The sequence below is a fragment of the Sus scrofa genome, chromosome Y (assembly GCF_000003025.6).
Source record: "Sus scrofa isolate TJ Tabasco breed Duroc chromosome Y, Sscrofa11.1, whole genome shotgun sequence".
Taxonomy (NCBI): domain Eukaryota; kingdom Metazoa; phylum Chordata; class Mammalia; order Artiodactyla; family Suidae; genus Sus; species Sus scrofa.
Window position 1 is genome coordinate 40,465,506 of NC_010462.3, and position 10,072 is coordinate 40,475,577.

The following is a 10,072-nucleotide window of genomic DNA, read 5'->3' on the forward strand; positions in this document are numbered from 1 at the left end:
TTATGGTGCCTTGTAACCAGCTTTTGCAACACTCCCATTCTGCCTATTAAAAAAACCCAATTGCAAGGGTTGGAGAATGGTACAGGACTTGAGATCTCTCAATGCTATTATTATCCCTTGTCAGTCCATAGTGCCAACCCCCCATACATTATTATCCTATATCCCTAAAACCAGTGACTTCTTTTTGATGATAGATCTCTGTAGTGCATTTTTAAGTATGCTGTGCATCCTGATGATCAGTATCTTTTTGCCTTCATTTGGAATGAATGGCAATTTACATGGACTCTAATGCCACAGGGCTACACTGAAAACTCCACCCACTTCTCCCAGATATTAAAAGCTGGTCGAAAGAAAGAAAGAAAGAAAAAGAGAGAGAGAGAGAGAGAAAGAAAGAAAGAAAGAAAGAAAGAAAGAAAGAAAGAGAGAGAAAAAGAAAGAGAGAGAAAAAGAAAGAGAGAGAAAAAGAAGGAAAGAAAGAAGGAAAGAAAGAGAGAGAAAAAGAAAGAGAGAAAAAAAGAGAGAGAAAGAAAGAAAGAAAGAGAAAGAAAGAAAGAAAGAAAGAAAGAAAGAAAGAAAGAAAGAAAGAAAGAAAGAAAGAAAAAGAAAGAGAGAAAGAGAAAGAAAGAAAGAAAGAAAGAAAGAAAGAAAGAAAGAAAGAAAGAAAGAAAAAGAAAGAAGGAGAAAGAAAGAAAGAAAGAAAAAGAAAGAAAGAAAAAAGAAAGAAAGAAAGAAGGAAGGAAGGAAGGAAGGAAGGAGGAAAAGAAGGAAGAAAGGAGGAAAGAAGAAAAAAAAGAAAGGGAGTTCCCATGGCACAGCAGAAATGAATCTGACTAGGAAGCATGAGGTTGTGGGTTCCATCCCTGGCCTTGCTCAGTGGGTTAAGCATCTGGCATTGCCATGAGGTATGGTGTAGGTCTCAGACATGGCTGGGATCTGGCTACGACCATGGCATAGGCTGGCAGCTGTAGCTGCAGACCCCCTAGCCTGGGAACCTCCGTATGCTGTGGGTGCAGCCCTAAAAATCAAAACAAAACAAAAAGCTGATCTGGATGATCAAGATTTTCCTCTCGGGTCAGTTTTGATACAATATATAGATGATTTGCTGCTGTGTGCAAATTCTTTGATGAACACCCAGTAGGACACCCTGTATTTACTTTAGAAGTTAGCCTTAAATGGACATCAAGTGTCTAAAGGGAAAGTACAACATTGTAAGACTGCTGTGAAATATTTAGGAGATAGGATATCTAAAAAAGGACTTTTAATTGATCTTGCAGTGTGGCAGGCATTTAGTCTTCCCTATCCAAAGACAAAGAGGCAATTAAGGGGATTTTTAGACCTTTCAGGTGACTACAGGAACTGGATTCCAAATTGTTCTCTTAGTATCTCAGCCAGTGTGTAATAAGACCAACCTGACCCTCTTTGCTGGACCACGGAAAGACGTTCTGAAGCCATGGAGACATTTTAAACACAAACCCTTCTGGCAAAGGTCCCAGCCTGCCCATGGGGCATCCTCCTCTTTGTTCATGACAGGGGGCTGCACAAGGAGGACTAACCCAGCAACGTGGTGACCACCACATGTGATCTACAACACGGTGACTACAGCATGGTGATCAATAGGATGTTATATCCAAGAGCTAGATTCTGTAGCCAGCCCCCACACCTCCTGCTCCCAGGGTTGCCATAATGACAGCTCTGCTGCGTGAGACCAGAGAAGGGGTAGTCATGAGTCACCATCTCACTATTTTTGTCTCTCACTCTGGGGAGACTTTACTAAACTCTCATCACACACAACATTATTCAGCAAGTTGATTAACCTCCCATGAAATTGTCTCGCTCTTGCTAAATGTAACTCTTCACAGATATAACAGGATTAACCAGCCACCTTACTACCAGAGGAATCAGACATTGGTGATGGAAAACATGATCGTATAGCTTTAACTGACAATTTTTTATCCCCCAGGATTGATCTCCAAGAGAGCCCCATGGAGAATCCTGATTTTGTGATATTCAGACAGCTCAGGACTGTGAGAACCTCGTGGAAAATACCAGGCTGGCAATGCTGTTGTTTCTCCAGTGTGTGAGCCCTTGAGAATCATCCCTTACATAAAGTCTTTTCTGCCCAGCAGGCTGGATTAATGGCACTAACAAGAGCCTGCCATTGGCCAAAAGGGAAGTCCGCTAACATTTACACTGATAGTCTCTACACTTTTGGGGTAGCACAAGATTTTGGCCTGATGTGAGGACAAAGGGGAGCTTTTTTTTTTTTAACATCCTCTGGAGAGCCTATTAAAAATGAGAGAGAAGTTGTAGCATTATTGGATACAATTCTTCTACCAAATACATTGGCTCTCATTAAGGTGGGAGGTCACTCAAAGGCTGACACCAGGGGAGGAAAAGGGAACTCCTCAGCAGATCATGCCAGCATGACAACAGCTCTGCAAAAGGAGAGCAGGAAACTAACCACTGCTTCTCTCTCACCTTACTCTCTGTAACCTTACCAACACTCCACTGAATTTTCAGGAAATGGCAAAAGAGGTAGAAAAAGGATACCTGGAAACATAACGGCAGAAAATTTGACTCTAATAGAGAATGCGGGATAGGCCCAAAAGGAAAGCCTCTCATTCTGTTTGAATCTCAATATCCCATTTTACAGTATATCCATGACTTAACTCAGCAGAATACAGATAAAAAGGTATTTGTGGGGAAAACACCTTCCTTCACTACAGCCTGAAAGGTTTATTCCAGATGTACCACATGTCCAAAACACAACCCACAAAAGGCCATCGCAGAGTTCTCAAGGAATCTTGCGCTACCTGTAGACTCTTTTGAAATTTGGCAGATTGTTTTTATCCAAATGCCTCCCTCTCGAGGTTACCAGTATGTACTTGTCATTATTTGTACGGGTTTTCACATTGGGTTGAGGCATCACCATGCAGAAGAGCCACTGCACAGTCAGTAGGCAAAATAACTTTACGGAGGGTGAATCCCATTTGGGGAGTCCCTGCAGAAATACATAGTGAAGGAGAACCCATTTTAATGGACAAATTGTCAATGAAATTTATAAAATCTGGCCAATGATGCAGCACATCCATTGTGGTTGCCACCCACAGTCCCCTGTGCTGGTAGAAAGATCAAATGGAACACTTAAAACCAGGTTGGCTAAAATCATAGATATTTATCCCTTGCCCTGGTCAAAGGCCCTTCCAGAGTCCTCCTCACCTAAGATCTACCCCACTTGGAAAACATCAGTTGTCTCTTTTGAAAATTATCACTTGGAGGCAAATGATACTAGATACGAATTGTATGAACCTATACTATTAAAGTGGGCTAGGTTACATTATTGTAAATGTATCACTGGGCTTCTAAAAGGACATTCTAAGCTTGTTCCTAAAGCCAAACTCAATAATCTACTTTTGGATGAAGATCAGATGCTCCAGGACCTGCAAGCGGGGGGGGGGGGTTATGCATACTGGAAAAGACATAATTTAAAGGATGATTTCAAGCCAGATGGAAAGCCTCTTGGCAAGTATTCTTAAGTAGCTCTTGTGCAGAAAAACTAAAGGGAATTGACTCTTGGTTTCATGCTTCCCTCTTTAAAAAGGGCCCCTGCACCAGTGTGGTGTATAGAGAGTATTGATTATCTGAATATCAGCTTAAAACGATACTTACATGGAGGAGAAGCTATACCAGGATGAAAAGAAGATGATATCAGAAATATACAGGTGGCCCAGGATGCTGGGCCTGACTCATATGATGATTTGTAAAGTTTTCTTGACTTCTTGGACCTCTGCATATGAGTCAAACGTCTTTTCAATAATGGGCACAATCCTAGACTAATTTTAAAAATCAATCCAGGAGTTCCCACTGTGCCTGAGTGGGTTAAAGAATTGATGTATTCTCCATGAGAATGTGGGTTTGATCCATGGTTTTGCTCAGTGGGTTAAGGATCCTGGGTTGCTGCAACCTGTGGCATGGGTAACGTGTGGTTTGGAGCCAGTGTTGCCTTGGCTGTGACATAGGCCTTGGCTGTAGCTCTGATTTGACCCATAGCCTGGGATCTTCCATGTGCTACAGGTGAGGCCTTAAAGAGAAGAAGCAAGTCCAGTTGTTGGTTTTGTTGCCAGTTACCTCTGTCTAGTACTTCTGGGTTACCTCGACGCATTTCTCCCCTCCAATGCTCAGATTGGATAGCCTTGGGAAATTAATTTTATTGGTAGGTGGATTTTCCTCACCTGGCCAATTAATAGCACCTTCCCTGACCTTGACCATAAATATGCAATTTCTTTTAGGGTCACTCAAGCTCAGTCAGAACAAGCATGTCTCAATCAAAAAACTCTTATCTCCTGTTTATTTGAAGGGAACCTCCTGCAATTGTAGGATGGAATTATGTGGTTAACAGCAGGCTACGGTCATTTAAGTTTAAAATCTCCTGTACGTTGGGAACAATTGAATCATCCTAAGGATGATCATCCTAGTAACACTAGAAAAATAGGTGGTGTGCCTTATGAACCATGCCTACATGTTATGATCTTTAGGGACAGTGACTGGTATAGAACAGATTGGGTCAGTGGAACTCAGTGGATTTGTGGTGCTAACTTATGACCTTGGCTTCCACCAGGATGGATAGGAAGATGTACTCCATGATTTCCTGGGACTCAAAGCCCATAACAATTTAAGGATGGCCTTGGCCAATCTATCACTGATATGATGAGTCTGATGAGTCAAAAGATCTGTATTCCACTGGTATGGCCATTTAGCAGCTATTTTTCCTCCCTCTATAGTCTGGAGAGTGTAATCAGCCATACCAAAGCCTTAAAAAAATTCACTCAGTGGGCCTTAAGTGATAGTAACAATGTTATTAGCCTACTGAATCCTGAAGTTTTTATGATGAGAAAGTAGTGCCATAAAACTTCATGGCCATTGACACCCTCACAGCATCTCAGGGAGGCACCTGTGCCATAATTTAAACTGAATGTTCTATTTTCATACTTGAAAAATCCTCTAATACAAAAAAGTTAATGAATCATATGAACAATCAGGTTTCTGCCTTAAGTAACCCCTTCCCTAGTCTTGACAACACCTTCAAGAACTAGTTTAGTGTAGGAAGTTCCTGACTTCAATATTTGCTTGTAATGCTATTAATGTTATTAGCTCTATTGTTTGTTTTTTGCTAGTTTTACAAGATTATTGTTTGTTCAGACTCACAGATTTTGAAAAACGTGTGGTTATCAAAGGAGACTGGTTGGTGGGGGAGGGAGGATGGACAAGGGGTTTGGGATGGAAATGTTCTAAAATTAGGTTGTGGTGATGGTTGTACAACTCTAAATATAATAACATTCATTGAATTAAACAATAAATAAAGCAATCAATTGCTATAAAATACAGTTATAACCCCATAATAAAAAATGCTGCAGTTAAAAATATATATATATATATGTATCCTTTCCCATATTATAAAATGTGTGGCCGAGCCTCCAACAAAAATAATGACTAAGGTGATGTGAATCAGTTGATGAAATACATACTTCTTTACTGGGTCATCGATTGTGATAGTATAACTCTGCATACGGGGAGAATATGAAAACTATAAGAGAATAGTAACACAGAGACACTTGACTACTTTTAATAAGGCCTAGTTCAGTAATAGCACACTGAGTGGCCTATCCGTGAAATCTTTGCCAGACCTGGGAATGAGCATTCTCAGCACTGTGGGCCAAAACAGTCATGAAATGCCTCCTAAAATTATGGTTGGCTTTATCACCATGGAGAAGCCTTGTGAACCGGAGACTGGTGCTGGCCATCTGCCTCTACAGGGATTGCAGCTGCTGACCTGCAATAGCTCCTGAAATGTGTTCAGGGTAAGATACTCTATGCCCTGGGAAAAATGAAACATGTCTTCAGTTAGTTAGGTACTTTCAGGAAGGTTTTTTATGAGCCAAATTTTTACATGTCCTGATGCAGAAAAGCAGTAAACATCCTTCATGGTGATGATGTCTTCTCCTTGTGACTTAGCAGTGACCTTCATGAGACTATCAGCCACTGTCTGTAAAAATGTGTGCTTGGCTGCATGTACCCCCTCACCCTTCACCAAGATCGCATATATGCTGGCCTTCCCACCTCCCCCCTCTGCCCTGCCTCTTTGAAGCGGTTTCCCAGAACTATCTGAAATGCTGCCTCCTGGGCTAACACCCTCGTTTGGCCCAAAATAAAACTTAACCCTCAGTTTTTGGGGGGGTGCATAATTTCTAAGTGGACAGAAATGTGATTTAACCTTTTAATAAAATCTCCAGCTTGCTTTTTAATTTGAATTCCCATGTTCCTTTTTACCCCAGTAATTAACAATGACACACATAACCTACCATTCGCAATGTACTTACCAGTGTCAATACCTTAGTGAAAGCCTACTGCTTTATTTCCATTATTTTATTTATTCCAAAGGCAAAAAAAAAAAAAAAAGGAAAGAAAAAAAAGAAAAGAAAAAAGAAAAAGTGATTGGGCTTAGGGTTACTTACTTTGAAAAGGGCAGAGCATATGCTCTGGTGAAGGAACCAAGACCCACTATCATCTTGCACAAAGTCACCGTCACATTAGGTTGAGAAAGAAACATGAGTGGGAAGTGGTTTCACACACATTTGCAACTACACAAAGAGCAGAAGGCCTCACAACAAAATTTGTGTGTGAATTGCTGTTGATTAAAACTCTCCACTACACAAATGGAATTGGTGAATTGCATTTCATAAAAGCCATAGCCTTAAAGTTAAATATTTTCATGCTTGGAGACATTTTGGTTACTTTATAGAAAATATAATTGAAATAAAAATAATAAGAAAAAGGCCTACTGTCTTTTCCCTTTAAAGAATCTATAGAGGTTGGGGTAAAATTGTGTGGAAAAGTCCCTCTATTATTAACAGGGGTTGCTTCATTTGAGCCCCCCCAGCCTCCCCTCCATTTCTTGTCTGCCAAGTTAGTGTGGAATGATGAAACTAAATCCAAACAAGACATTAAGTAGATTCTAAAGTCCCTTAAATTTGAAGAAAATATATGAGTCATATTTACGATCAGAGTTTGATGTGGGTGTTCACCTCCAGGCACCACTAAGACCAAATTGAATGGTTCCTTTTTCAGTGTGTAGATGTGATGCAATAAAAGGGCCTATGGGGAGAAATAATTTGATTAATACCCTAGTGCTTAGCAAAATTTGAAACTTTTCTGAATCTTCTTTAGAGTATTATCATTGTGGAAACAAGGAGAAATGTATTTGTTACCATAATGAGTACATGCCAAAAATTAATAGATTTCAAGTATTTTTAAAATGTCTATGTGTTTTAATGAAAAGTAGTTTTATCTTGCCACAACAGGTAAAGCACCCTTACACAGTTGAAAAGAATTTTAGTTGACCTTAGGAGAATTTAGGTTAGGCCCAATCCCAAAACATGAAATAATAAGCTAAATATTCTCATTCTTACTGTCTGTCTTTCACCAAAGAAATAAACTCTGGATGTGGGTGTGAAAGGCCAATTTCAGCTTTTTAGCTGAACCTGGGTTCAGCATTTCAATTTTTTTTTCTTTCCCTTTCTTTCATTCTTTCTTTCTTTCTTTCTTTCTTTCTTTCTTTCTTTCTTTCTTTCTTTCTTTCTTTCTTTCTCTCTCTCTCTCTCTCTCTCTCTCTCTTTCTTTCTTTCTTTCTTTCCTTTTTTAAAGACAGTTCTTTAAAGAATTATTGTTATTTTAATTTTTGGCCAGTCTGCCTGGCATGTGGAAGTTCCCTGGCCCAGGGATCAAACCAACACACCCCACAGCAGTGACAATCCTGGGGCCCTTAACCCACTTTCCCACAAGGGAATTCCAAGAAAGACTTCTCTGGATCACCATGCTGTCAAGGGGCTTATTTAGCTCTTAAAGAAATTTACCTACATGTTAACAGAAAAGAAAAAAACAAATGCAAATTTCCTCAAGGAAATACTCTAAGAAAAATCCGGAAGAGCAGTAATCACTTGCTCCTTTGGCAACAAAGGAAGGAAGCAACAATTTAACTTTTCTGCAGTCTTGTTCCCAAGTCCAAGCTCCTTCTGCTCACTGCAGAGAAGGCTAATCAAGGAATTATGAATGTGTTTGGAAACCCATCAGAGCGAGAAGATGGCAGAATGATGTCTCAAGGAATCTTCTTCCCTCAGTCAGAATCCAGGCTCTTTTTATTCAAGAGAGGGGAGGGGGCATGGATAGTTTTTTTCAAACCTCTTGGTGTCTGAATCCTTTTTTCATGTAGGCCAGGTCATGATGTTCCTGTAAACCTCCAACAAGACAGATGTTATTCTCTGTTCTACAATTTTTAACCTAAAAATGTAATACCCTTAAAAAGAGGCTATCCTGTATACTTCAGGCTATAGGAAACATCTTCATGCAAAAGGAGGAGAGCCAGCATGGCTAAGCACAGAGGACAAAGTTTAAAAGGAAATGGAAGTGATCTAATACAGAGTCAGGTTTCTTCTTCCCTACTGCAGTCTCACAAAAAGTTTCTGAACAAACATGAAGACTACTTTCAAATGCTACCAAATAGCAGCCTAGAACTCCTTTTGTTTTTGCCTAACATTAATGTTACTGTTTTGTGACTCTCCATAAGATAACCTACCAATTCTGCATGGACTCAACCAAAAAACCAGCAGAATTTACCGATCCTTTGAGTCAGTATGGAGCTTTTTAAGAACAGTGGTAAGATTAAGACAAAACAAAAGAAAGACAGAACTCTATTTAACCTAGAAATTCCAAGAGGGGAAAGTAATGGGGGAACACTTGCCCTAGAAGGGTTTATTAATAACTACTTTAATTATCACTACGCATCTTCCCTTTTATGGTTACAATTTAAGAACAATTCCAAATTTTGCTGAACATTTTGGTGAGCGTGTGTGGAAATCTTTTTCCATACACATGTATATTGCTAATGGAAATATGAAATGGTACACACACTCTGGAAATTTGGGGAAAGTTTTCACAAAGTTAACCATACCACTACTTCATGACCCAGAAATCTCATTCCTAGGTTTTGGCCTGGGTGAACTGTTTACTCAGAGAACTGAACTCCACTTTTTATGGCAGCCATGTTAAGAAAAATCCTCCAACCACAAACAACAAACATCCATCAAAAACAGTTTTCTTAAACTGCTGTAGATTCAAGTGAAATATGAATCACGTGGTTCTGTTCATATGAAGTTCAAGCTCAGGCAAAATTAATCCCTCATGATAGAACATGTGCCATTGATAGGGGAAACTGACCACAAAGAAACACCAGAACCCTAGTAGGGGTGGTAGTTACTCAGTTGTGAGTGCTTATTGAACACTCAACCCTGCAAGAGTCCTCCACTAAAATGTCTTGTACATGGAGCAATTATTTTTATGTTAATGACAACTAACAGCTAGTTCTGTACTAATGCAGCCATCTCTTTTCAGTACTTTACATATATTTATTCTTTGAATTCAATCCATTTAGCATCCCAGGTTGGTTTCTGTTGTTGTAAATTGTTGGAGGTATAAATACACAATGTGAAAAAGAATGGAAAGAAAAGACTGGCACCATAGAGTGGCCGTAGAGGTCCGTCTATACTTTACATAGTCTTGTGACTCTCTCATGACCCTTGAGGCAAAACAAATGAGAACAACATCAAAGAATGGCATCTTGAAAACAAGACTGCTGAAGCACTGATGTTGCTGATGGAAAACCATCAGCTCCGACATTCTCAGGACTGGAGCCTTGCTTGGGGGATTTTTGAGAGAGGCCATAGATGGCTTGATGCAGACAACAAATTATGGCCTGGGAGGGCTAAAACATCTATGATTACTTTATGTGCTTAGGAATGAGTGTCCTAGCATATCCTGCTTCCGTAAATAAGTTTGAAGTAAAATACCGATGTATCCCCTACATGTACAAGGAAGTAGAAAATAGTGAATAAAAACCATGAGTTGGCTCAGAGGGTTGCTACTGCCTCTTGAAGGCAGAAGCCCCCCTGATCCCCACTCTACTTCTGTGTCTCTTTCTTATTTCTGTGGCACCGCTGACTTCAGGACCTGGGTTGACGAG